Genomic DNA, 13,066 nt, shown 5'->3' with positions numbered 1-13,066 from the left:
GAGGCATTAAACAGCTTAGAATGTTTGGGGAAACTTCCATGAGGTGCTTGTAAGGGATGGAGAATGACAACATGTGAGGCTGAGCAGGTAGGAAAGAAACACATCAGAAAAAGTCTCATATGGTAACAGTAGATATTTGGACTTTATCCTAAAACAGTGAAGAGCTATTAAAGGGTTTTAATTTAGGAACTGATCAGATAGATTTAACTTTGAGAAAAGCTTCTCAGTGAGTTCTGTGGCACATGAATTAGAAGAGGCAAGATTAGAGGCAGTAAGATCAATTAGGAGATGATTGCCATAGTCCAGGGAAGATGCTGAGGAACAAGTTATGAGAAATGATATTAACGAGGTAGGTCCTTGACTCTCATGCCTCCTTTGACTCCTCTTCATCCCATTGTAACAGTTGGGATGTCTCATTGCTCGCTACTGGACCCTTCTCTCCATCTACCCTCTCCCTTAGTGATCCCACTTAGTCTATGGATATTAAATGTCAGCCATACACTGATGACTTCTAAATGTATCTTTCTTACCCAACTTTCATACTTGCATGCCTAATTACTACATGATATATCTGTCTGCCATCTCAAATTGTTTGTGTCAAAAATGAACCTCCAGAAAATGACCATTTATAACTCCCAAATAAATAATTGACTTAGGCAGTAAGCATCAACAGATACTCAAACCATTATATGAAATATTATGGTGAAATAGATCTTCACATGATGAAACATTATCAACTTTATAATGGTGGAATCAGGCTATCAGCACCAGATACCTCTTTGCTAAAAGCCAAACACTCACACTTTGTTTGTGAACTGATGTGCTGCAATATGAAGTACAGCACCAGAAGAGTTTGATATGATCTAATCAAGCTTTTGGATATAGCTTCTGGTTTATTGGTAAAACAAGGATAGAGGAACAAGCCAAATGAGATAAGAAGGAAACAATCAGGCAAATCCAGAATGTCAAGTGTGCCATAGGATACCTGAACCAATTTCTTCATCCAGTCAATGGCATGGAAAAAAAAAAAAAAAGACAGGAAGGGAAAGGACTGTTCAAGATAAAAAGAGACTTAGGGAACATAACACTCGAGCAGTATGAAACTTTGCTTGAATACTGATTTGAACAAACCAATTTGCAAGCATATGCAGTGGCCCTGGAAAAGAGAGATTTCTAGATTGGTGAAGTCTTGATAATGGTACAGATACCAAGAACAATGAAGAGATAATTAATATCTTTAGTACATAACATGTTAAAATGTAAGTTCTCGTGGAAAATTCATGTAAAGATGACCATAGACCAGTGGTTCTCAACCAATGGCAATTTTGACTCCCAGGGGCCCTTTGGCAATATGTAGAGACATTTTTGGTTGTCACAAGAGGGAGTAGGATGCTACTGGAATTTAGTGAATAGAGGCTAAGAATGCTCCTAAACAACCTACAATACACAGGACAGTCACTCACAACAAAGAATAATCCAGCCCAAAATGTCAATAGTGCTGAGATTAAGAAACCCTGCCATAGGCAGTCAAATGTCTACACAAAGAAGGTAAGGACCAGGGTTGGTTTGTTTACTTTGACCTTGGCACGGTTCCTGGCACATGGTAAGCACAAATATTTAATAATCCCTTTTATACTGTGCAAGCCTCCAGATTCTTGGAAAATTTGGGAGAGAGGCAAAGAGACAAATGTTTGGGGGGCTGAAGCTTAGAAGACAGATCTTAGAAGGATTTATAAATGTACATCATTAGTGTGTGGTTGGTAATAGAAACCTTGGGAGTAAATGATAACTTCTGCAGCAGTCATCCTCAAATCTCACTGTGGATCAAAAACACTTGGGCAGTTTTGAGAAAATGCAGATGCTTGGTCCAACCCCAGAGATTCTGATTTAAATATATGGGAGTGGAAGTTGTGATAAGCATCATATTTTTTAAAAACTCCTCACATTATTTTAATGTGTAGCCAGTGTTGTAAGTCTAGGTTTTTTTTTTCTGAATACAATTAGACTATATTTATCATAATGGGTTTATTCACAAGACATTTTGGATTCAGTATGGTACTTCAAGCAGTTGGCTATAGTTTTAAAGTTTTTCTGGGTTTGCAAAAGTAAACAGGAACCCACTGTTTCTCTCTTTTGGTAAAATAAAAGGCCAGAAGCTCCTTGGCACACAATAGAGGAAAGAATTTAAAGACTTTGGGAGATAAGAAAGAAGATTAAATGGATCATGTGTCTCACCCTATTTCCTGCCAGGGCCCTGAAGACTTCTCTCCCTTGCCAATAAAAACAGAGCAAAAAGAGAAATACCCAAATATTTAAAACTGCTTTGCTGGCTTTTTTTCTGGGCCGGGAATGTTTGTGGAAGGAGCTACAATAAAAATGGTATTCCTGATCTCAGTGGGGATTTGAGAAGCCAGCTGAGGCCTGGCCCAGGTGATGACTGTTAACAGTCTGAAGCAAAGTGGGTATTGTTTTAATAGCCAGATGCTACACTCAGGGATCAGGGAATGGCTTCAGTAGCAGAAATCTCTGGCTGTGGTTAATTAATCATGGGGTCCCCAGGAATGAAATAGACAGACAGCCAATTAAGGTGTGTCTTGATTTATTTAACCAAAGCTATTTTAGGTCTGGTGAACACAGGCCTCACTGGAGCCAAAGTGCTAGAGAATTCTGGGTTCACAGACCTAGCATCACCCAATGAGGGGGAGGCTAATACCTATGAGGAAAGATCCTCCTGTAACACTACACAGGCCTACTGTGAACTTTCTGCCTTGTCTTTCCTAAGGGGGCTGGCAGTCGTTAACCTGAATACTTGGGCATTGAAGAAAGGGAAATACTTAAACTCAGGAAATATTGGACATTGGCTCAATGTTATCACTGATTCCTGGGGACCTGTATTTCCACTGTAGTCAGCTGGTTAGAGCTGGGGGTGATGATGGAGCCCAGGTGACAAATGGAGTTCTGACTTGAGTTTATTGCCTGGTAAGCCAAGTGAGACCCCCAAAACTATCTTGGGGTCATCTTCTCAGATGCTTAGTGAATTGTTGGAATGGATATTTTAGGGAACTGGCAGAATCCCACACAGTTTCTTATTTCACCTATAAAGTAAAGGCTATTATTTTAGGAAGAGCCAAGTGGACTCCATTTGGCACTCTCCTTCCCTGCTAAAAAAGGGAATAAACAGGAGCACTACAACCCTGGAGGTTGCTTCCTGAAAAGTGTGAATTTGGTGATCAGTTTAATAGCCTGATTCGACTTTTGCAATCTCACAAATCTTGGAGAGTGACAGTGGGTTATTGAAAATAAAATCAGTTGAGGCTCCAGTTGTAGCTGCTACTGCAGGTTTTTATACTTACTATAAATAAACTAATGTATCTTTTAGCACTTATGGTGCAGTTACTGATCTTGCCAGAACATTTTGGTTTATAGGCATTACCAGAAGTTTGCCTTCGTTGACATTAGCACCAATAAATCTTTATTGTCGTGCCTCAGGGATACACCAGCTTCCTGGCTCTGTGCTAGTCTAGTTTTCTGCGAACTTGATCACATTACTACTTTGATCCAAGTGGTACGTCAGTTTGATCCAATAGCCACAGAACATCATGTTAATTCGACATGAAGATCAAAAAATGGAAATGCTCCTAGATGCTTTCGTAAGTCATATAGGTGTGACTGTGAAATTCTGTAAAAATAGAGCTGTGATGTGACAGTAGAGGGCCTGGGTGTTTGAGGATCAGTGGCATTCCAGGGTACTCCTTTCAAAATGGGTGTCTAAATTTTAGATACAACATATTTGTATGTTTTACTCTAACCATTAACAAGGTCATCCAAATTTTATCCATCTATAATCGGGGTCCATGATAAAAGAAAGCTTGGAACCTGGTCCAGGGTTTCAATGCAAGTAACTGTCAACTGGTCCTTATGACCTGGAAGCTACCACAGTGCCTGAAATTTCTGTAACAGACCGAGATACTGAATGGACTTGCTAACTCCAGGTAGGAGATACACAGAGAAGGATCCCCAAGTTTAGGCAAAGGCCTTGCCCTCTTCAGTAACTAACATTTTGTGGAAAAGTTCCTGACTTGATATTAGCTCTGGAGGAGACTGACTATGGGATTCCATTTGGCTCATGCTGCCAGTAATGAACTGTGTGCTATTCACTCAACACAGTCATAAAGTTTGTGGTGCCCAGTAATTTAATAACTAAACGGGTCCTACATTCCTGGGCCCTCTGCAAACCACCACACTTGTTTCAACTCACATCTACAGTCTAGAGGGAGTTTCCTATGAGCAATTAATTGATGATGTAAAAGTTTATTTTACATCCTGATTTAAGTGGTGGATGTAGTGGAACATCCTGGTTTAAGGATGGCTGCACACAATATGCCTATACCAGATGGAAGAAGATTACTGGCTCTTAGGACAATGGACAATAGAAATCATCTTAGCAGGCAGAACTTGTGCTCTACAAGTTAGACACGTTTCATGGAAGAGCTGGCCTTAGATAAAGATATATACTGATTCCTGGGCAGGGGATAATGGTATGGATTCTCTAGGATTTGGAAGGAGCAAGATCAAAGGATTGGTTAAACAGCCAGCTTATGGAAGGGGTGTATGTACGGGGTGGATCTCTTAAAATAGTCCCAGAGCTTGGAAAAGTTTGTGCCTCAAGCAAATACTAGGCAGAAGACCCACAAGGGAGAAGAAGCTCCTTAATAATCAAGCGGAGAGGATGACCTTCTGGTTCAGTATTTGATCAATGATCTCATCAACAGAGTGGTGTTAGGTGGGAGACCTGAGGAGGGCCATTAGAAGGGAGAAAATGGAAAATGGGAGAGAACATTGCAAAAAGACAGAAGACATGCAGAATGTTTTCCAAATGGCTCTGAAAGTCAGATGAAGCCAGAGATGATGGCTATGTAGCTACAACATGAGCAGGTGTGACTTTTTCTTCAGCATCCTGGATTTAAGAACAGCAAAGCTAAATTGATCCAAATTTGGGAGTTTACTAGTAGCTATAACTAAACGTATAGCTTGCAGGAAGAAGTTGGATAGAGAGTAAGGGAACTATGGCTTTCTCTGAGAAAATTCTCTATTTTCCAACACTGGTAACTTTTCCAAAAAATTTTTTACTGAGGTAATAGTTTGATATGAAAGTTGTTAAGATTATGATGAAAAGACAGAAGAGGAAGCAGCGTGAGAGCAGGACTGTGAGTCACATTAGAAAGATGTGTCACATTTGAGCACCTTTGTTCAATTCACCAGCAACCACTCTACAGGCCTGGCTACAAAGCTCCTTCCACTGATTTCGGAAACTTGCCATGCCTGGAGGGTGTAGCCGCCCCTGACACAGGAAGGGTTAATAATCACTGGAAAAAGCTTGCCAACAAACTGTGACCCCGAGGTGAGAAGGCCAGTTAGCCAATGACGGGTAAGACCTCCGGCAGAGGGGGGGCAACCTAAGCCAGGCGGCGGCCGCCTGGGGGCACAGATGGAGAAACAATATCGATATCAGGAGCAGGAGGGACCGTTGCCTAAGAGACCTTGCCTGCTCCAAGATAAAAATATATGGGCACAACAATAACATGATAATATCAAAACACAGGCCAAGGGAGGGTTCCTTGAGAAATCACTAGGAATTCTTGGCATTCGCTAATTACTTCATCCAGAACACCTGTGTATGTTTAACAGCTGTAAGCTGTGTATATATTGAAACGCTGGTTATAATAAACTCAGAGTGGCCATCAGCCCTCTCTGCATCTATCCTGATGTGTACATTGGATTGCGACACCGACAGAGGGTAATGGAACAAGACAGGATCTAAGGCATTGAGCGTTCTGGCCACAGAGTGTTTGCAGTGATATACCATAGAGTCTATACTGAATAGGTGAAGAAGTGATAAGTGACGGGCTGAAAGGGGATTAAAAGATTAGAGGAATGCATGGGGTAAAAGTGGTATATCTTGCAGTCAACCTCTATTCTGGCCGTTAGTATTTTCTTGACCCATCTTATAATTTCTCCTTTCCTTGAGTAGGTCCTTGCCCTACTCTTCTCACTGGAAATCCTTGCTCTCGCGTGCCAATTTATATATTGTAACTTTGTCAAAACTTGCTCAAAACTCATCTCCAAAAAGTGTTTTTTAAATCACTCTAATTGCACCTTAATTTTAATCCACCCTTAATCTACACCTTGATTTTGTGCTATTTGAAGACTCTGCATTATAGTAATTTGCACTTGATGTTTCTCTGAAAGTGTTTTTACTTATTTCATGTGCATTTGTTCTGTTTCCTTACCCAAACTAAAAAACCGCCAACAAATACTTTTGTACTCTGACATGCTGGATTTACCAGTGAGCGTATTGATATAAAAGAGATGTTAAAATCTTTAATTTGATTTGAGTCATATGTATAGGTTCTGAATTGCTAAATCCAAGATTTTACTGATAAATTTTATATTTTTATTGGAGATGAAAAGTAGCAGTTTGACTTTTAATTTTGTATTTCTGTTCTTTGAAAACATAAACTGAATTGTACTGCAAAGGCATTTTTGCCAGGAGGCAAAAACAGTGAACTTTAAAACCCAGAAGTATTAGAACCAACAAAATACACCTTTAGAATGCTTTACTTTAACTTGGGATTCAGCAAGGGAGCATAGAAAATATACAATTAAGACTATACTAGAGAAGGAATAGTAGTAATCATTTTTTAGAGGAGGTTTCATCCGCAGTTGGAAATCATATGGAAAAATACTGAAATTGTTAATGAAGAGGAAAGTGTAAATTAATCTATGGTGTTGGTGGGACAGTTCTTGCACTATAAATTATTTTATTCTTTTAATAATGTTAGTTAATTTAGTACTAGAATTTTTGATAGAGTCCTCTTAAAAACTGAACCTTTGAGTTCAAATAGATTTCATTTTGACAAATGCTGCTTTATAATGTCACAGAAAATATTTCCCCTGAAAAAAACACTCTGTTTACTCCATTCATAAAAGATTTTGGCAGGGTTTGATAAACTCTATTTTTTTAAACAACCCTGAAAATATCATGCTATTTGCTTTAGGCTTATATATCTTAGGGGATATGTCAAAGATTCTGAGCATTATATTTTGAAAGACTTGTTCAATAATAGCAACACATATAGATCTGAAAATGATCTGATATTCAAGAAACTAGTCCATTTTAACCAGTTCCAAATAAGATTATTTAAGTCTGATCTAGAATAACAGTTTTTAAAAATTACTCAATGTAATTTTAATGGCCACTTACAGATTATGGGTGGCTTATTCATTTGTGCTGAGTTGTATAGAGGGAACTTTCCACTAAGGGGAAGATTGGACTAGACAGACAATTCTTCTGATCCTTTTGTTCTTTGAGTCTAAATGAGTGAGACAAAGCACTAGGAGAGGAATCATGAGACCCAGGTTTAGCTATGATCTTCCATATGTAAATATATATATGCGTATGTATACTTATATACATATATATGCGGCACGTGCATTGACTTTTATGACACAGTTTGGTGCTTATTGTAAAATTTTTTATCATAACAAATTCTAAAGTGAGATTAATAAGCGCTAATAATAGGCCACAGATCAAAGCTAAGAAACATTTTCATTATTTGGCTTGCATTAAAATTGACTTTTATATCAAATTTTAGCTATTTTAAGATACTTTAGAACTTAAGTTTTAAGTCTGGCAATTCAGGATAAAGTGCTTCAGGTTGTTAGTATAGACCCTGTTTGCTTTTTTTTAACCTTTAAGAAAATATCCCAAAGAGCATTTCTAATCTCACTATCTAACTATAGACACTCTTTAACTGCTGTCTTTTATTTTGCAAGAGCAATCTATATCTGTATTGAAGGTCAACTTCTGTTACCATATATAATGATTAGGCATAAAATCTGGTGAAATCATTTGATGAAACACAATCTGATTACAGTAACTCTTAAATATAAAATTTTAGGGAACCAGATCATATATCACATCATAAATATGTGGTATGTTATTGTAAGTTAGACAATAAGTCTGATTCCCTAATAAAAATTATTCTTATTCCATTATAATCATACCTCATGAAATTAACTATATTATAAATAATTTCCTTAAGGCTGGGAACATGTATATTTCTTTCTATCCCCTAAATCAACTGATTATGCATAAACTATGTTGCACAATATTAGGAATTAAGGAAATAACTGTGTAATGAATTTATGAATGAATATCACGGGTTTCCAGATTATCTGAATAGCATGATAAGAAAAAGTGAGAGCCTTTCTGCACTGTACAAAACATGACTGGGTCCTTTCTACCCAGCAGTGCCCTATTTCTATCCTCTGCCAAGGAACTGCCGTTAACATTTCTCAGCTTCCACATGGAAACTCTACCACTTTTAGAAAAGAAAGAGCAGTATGTTGAGCCTGTTTAATTTATTTTTAATGCGTCTCCACCAGGTCCATCACTCTATGAAAAATAAGACTTAAAATTCATCCCCTTAACACAGCTTATTTAGAATGATCACTGGAGACATATAATAGCCTAGTTAGGAAGTTAGCAAAAATAATTCTCTAACTAGTCTTCTAACTGATCCCTGCTTCCACCCTTGGCCCTCCATTACCAGCACAGAAGCCTCTAAGATTCTTTTTAAATGGAAATCACATTATGCTGCTCAGATCCCTCCACTAGCTTCCCATTTGAATCAAGTAAAAGCCAAAGTCCTCATAATAGTTTACAAGGCTAACAGGATCTCTCCTGGCACCTCCTTTTCCTCTCTGATCCCATCCCCTACTATTCTCCTTGCTCACCAGCCACATTTCTCTTCTTGCTGTTCCTGGAACACACCAGGCACCTGTCTCAGGGCTTTGTACTGGTCATTGCTGCCGCCTGGAATTTTGGTTTCCCAGATGGCTTCTCTCTCTCCCCCCAGCTTCAAGTCTTTGCCCAAATGTCATCTTTTCAGAAAGAACTCTCAATCAACTCTATTTAAAATTGTAGCCCACCACCACCACATCCTATATCCCTTAGCCTGATTTATTTTTTCCCTTAGACTTATTATCTTCTAACAACTATACATTTAACTTGTTTGTTTTGCTTATTGTCTGTCTCTCCCCTCAAGAGTGTACATAGACTCCACGGAACAGGATACTTTTTCTGTTTTATTTTATGCCATATCTACAGCACTTAGACTAGTCCCTTGAACATAATAGAAACTCAAATAAATACTTCTTGAATGAACTATCATATTTATACATTTTGCCTTAATTTTATCAGTTTTCAGTCATGTTAGAGCCAAAAAGTTACCAATGAAAAGATGGATAAATAAGCTACATACTCTGGAGTCTGAAAATGACCTGATATAAATGAGTGTCATATTTTACAAATGATATGCGTTTACAATGAAATGCAAGTGAAAAGAATGAATATCATATTTTCCTATAAATTGAAATATGTTGAAACCTTGAACATATTTGAACAAAATATTCAACATAATGGATCGTACAAGCACCCATTCTGAGCAGGACCCATGGCCCTGTGGTGATAGGAGAAAGTCAGACCCATCCCCACACTGCCCCAAACTGCAGCTGAAGTGGACATTGTTCCAGCTGTAAGGTGAACTGCCTCCAGATCCAGACAACGTGGGTTTTAAACAAACCTAAGTTACTTTGGTAGATCAGGAAGGTCAACCCAGGCTATCACTCATAAAAAAGCATGCTATATGAAGATGACCACTGCTGAGGACTTCATCACTTCATCATCTGCAGGCTTAGGACATTCCCTTGTTTGACTTTCTCGAGTCATGGGTGATGAGTTGGAGCACAAGGCATCCATCAGTCAGATATAATTAGTCATAAAGTATTGTTAGGGAATATTGGTAACTGGGCCTACTGTACTGACTTGATAAAGTACTAGCTAACCATACTACTTGATAAAGCTATCCAACACTACAGAGTGTGCCATTGCATGGGCTTATAAACAGGTCTTGGCCACACACACTTCTATTTACACCAGATGTCAGAATCCAGTGAATCCCATAGCTTTAGGTAGGGTACACATGGAGCAATGGGAGAGGAGAAGGACAATTGGCCACATCAGCCAAATCAAGCTTGCTGATTAGTGGGACGAAAGAAGTCGAAGCAATCTCATCCTGTCAGATTCTTCTGCATCCTCAGCACCTGGCATACTCTACTTATTCATTCCTTCAATATTTTGTTTCTTTGTTCGAAATATTTATTGAGAAAATACTTGTACATATAAGTCACTGCTGGAATCAAAGTAGTGAACAATAACAGTCCCCCTGAAGGGGTAGATATAACATAATGCAATTATGGTATCTATTACAAAGGAGAAGTAGAAGTTGATAAGAAAGCATATAACCTAGATCTGAGCTACTTTGAGGTATAAGATATTAAGCCTCATAGGAAGTAATTAATCTGAGATCAGAAAGATGGGTAGGAGTTAATTAGGCAAAAGAGAGGAGAGCAATATGTTCAGGACAATATGCCAGTCTGAGATAGGAAAGTGCATCATACATTCAAGAAACTGGAATATAAAGAATAAGAGTGTGGAGAGGAATAAAATGACTCTAATGTATGAGGCAGGATACAGTTCTTAGAATGTCTTAAAATCAATGTAAGGAATTTTAATTTTATCATAAAGGTAATAGTAAGGGTTTGTGGGATTTGAAGCAGGAGATTGACATGATTAGACATGATTAAAACCTGGTTTTTAGGGGAAAAAATCCCTCTAAGCATAGTATATAATATTGTTTGGTATATGAAATCTCAGTGGCTGCAGTGTTGATAATAGAAGGGCCAGAATGAAGGCAGGGATCAATTAAGAGGCTAGTTAGATAACTGTTTTTGCTAACTTCTAATAGGCCACTGAATGTGTCTAGCGATAATCTGAATGAGCTTTCCTAGGGCTAAGTCACGCTTTTCCTTCATTAGAGCAGATAGAGAAAGATCGATTGAGAGGCTATTGAAGTAACCTGGGTAAGCTATGATGATGCTTGGATTGGGGTGGTGGTGATGGAGATGGGAAAATGGAAGGATTCTAAAGACAGAAAATAGGATCAATAAGGCTTGCTGATTACTAGGTTATGAGGTAAGGTGGGCGTAACTGGAAGCACAGATGAGTTATTCACTAGGTTCATGAGCAGAGAAAGAACTGGTTAATGATGGAAAATTATGAGTTCAGTATTGAACATGGTGAGGTTGAGATGCCTGTGAGACATCCAAGTGATATGCAAAATGGGCACTAGATACATGGGCTTAAAGCATGGAGAAAAGGTCTGGGCTAGAGATATGAATGGAAGTAGTTTGCAAATAGATGGTAATTGAAGCCTTTGGACTGGACAGAGAATGGAATCTAGACAATATATTGAGTGAGAAAAGAAGAGGTTTCCTTGAGGAACTAAAACATTTCAATGTTGGTTAGAGGAAAAAGGACCATCAAAAGATATTGAAAATAACTTATCAGAGAGGTGAGATGAAAACCAGTTAGCATTGGCCCATTTGTTTATGGAATGAATGAATGTAAGGGAGTTCTGAGGAGATAGTACCAGATTCCTCTCTTATCAGCAAACAAAGTGTTTCCTGGCAGTGCACCTGGACATCACAAGTGATGTAGAGGTACCTATGCTTCCTGGCAGCATCTGTCCTTGGCTGTAGAAAGCAGAAGTACACCACCCTACCCTCAAATACATGCCCTCAGTGTCCTTGTGCTTTGTCTTGGGCATGGCTGAGTCTCTTACCTAGGAGGCAGGCATTGATTGTGACAGGCTGACCTTAGTCGGCATACCATCATCACCACCTAAGCCAGGCTGCATGCTTTAGGCATTCTAGCCAGCTCATCAGGAAGGGACTCAGGTCATGAGAAATGACATGCTAGGCTAGGTCCTGCCCTGACAAGGCATGAATGGCAATCCTTTCCTTTCCTACCTTACACATTATATGCTCTCCACTCATGGGTGGGAAATGAAGGAGTGCAGAGGGGCAAAAAAGTAGTCATATATCTAGAGTGCTTAGAGGTGATTGCCTTAAAGAGTACTTCTCAACTTTTAATGTTCACGTGAATTACCTGATCTTGTTAAGATGAAGATTCTGATTCAGTATATCTGATTTTCTGCCTGAGATTCTGTATATTCAACAAGCTCCCAGGCTATAAGAATGCTGCTGCCCACACTTTTAGTAGCCAGGGTTTAACTTATATTTGCAGGCTAGTAAGCTGGAAAACAAACAGCCGCCTAAGCAGCTAGAGCAGAAACTGATCAAGAGAGAGATGGGATGCTCTGTAAAGCCCTCATCATCTCCAGGTTCAGGAACAAGTCCTCCAACAAGGTGTCTGGATGGCAGTACCCCATTAATGTGTCTTGAACCTGATTACTTAAATAAAGGGCACCACCATTATGGGCTTCATGCTTCTTAGTGACTTTTAATTTCCTGGGTCCCTGGATACTTATTCCAGGACAGGTTGAAGCATAATATATTTGTAAACACAGATATAAAGCAAAATTTCCATGGATCAGTGGCATCTTTAGCTGTGATTTTGCTTGGGAATATAAAGAATATTCCTGGTGATAAAGGTAATGAAGATACATTTATAATAAGAAAATTGAATCCACTTAGTTTTTTGTTTGTCTTTTGTTTGGTGAGGAGGATTGGCCCTGACCTAATATCTGTTGCCAATCTTCCTCTTTTTGCTTGAGGAAGATTGCCCCTGAGCTAACATCTGTGCCAATCTTCCTCTATTTTGTATGTGGGATGCCACCACAGCATGGTTTGATGAGTGGTATGTAGGTCCGTGCCTGGGATCCAAACCTGCAAATCCCAGGCTGCCAAAGTGGAGAGCACAAACTTAACCACTATGAAACTGGGCCCGCCCCATGAATCCACTTACTTTTTGAAAGTGCAATTTTATAAGGCATATATTATGTAGCAAGTAATTATTCCTTTTGTGTGTTAGGGAGCCTAGAAGAGTTGTATTTGAATCAGCAGTTAAATTCTAAAATAAAATATACGACCTCTACACCTACACAACTTTTGCCTTTTGCAAGGTATGTTCAACGTAAAA

General features: G+C 38.8%; 2 long non-coding RNA genes across 2 annotated transcripts in view; one reads left to right on the top strand and one right to left on the bottom strand.

Annotated features, from left to right (window-relative positions):
- LOC123286599 (uncharacterized) overlaps positions 1 to 13,066 on the top strand; it is a 43,758-nt gene that overhangs the window by 2,994 nt on the left and 27,698 nt on the right. The gene's annotated exons all lie outside the window — the stretch shown is intronic.
- LOC139045525 (uncharacterized) overlaps positions 1 to 13,066 on the bottom strand; it is a 43,436-nt gene that overhangs the window by 7,119 nt on the left and 23,251 nt on the right. The gene's annotated exons all lie outside the window — the stretch shown is intronic.

The sequence above is a fragment of the Equus asinus genome, chromosome 6 (genome assembly GCF_041296235.1).
Source record: "Equus asinus isolate D_3611 breed Donkey chromosome 6, EquAss-T2T_v2, whole genome shotgun sequence".
Taxonomy (NCBI): domain Eukaryota; kingdom Metazoa; phylum Chordata; class Mammalia; order Perissodactyla; family Equidae; genus Equus; species Equus asinus.
This window is presented reverse-complemented; position numbering and strand designations above follow the sequence as displayed.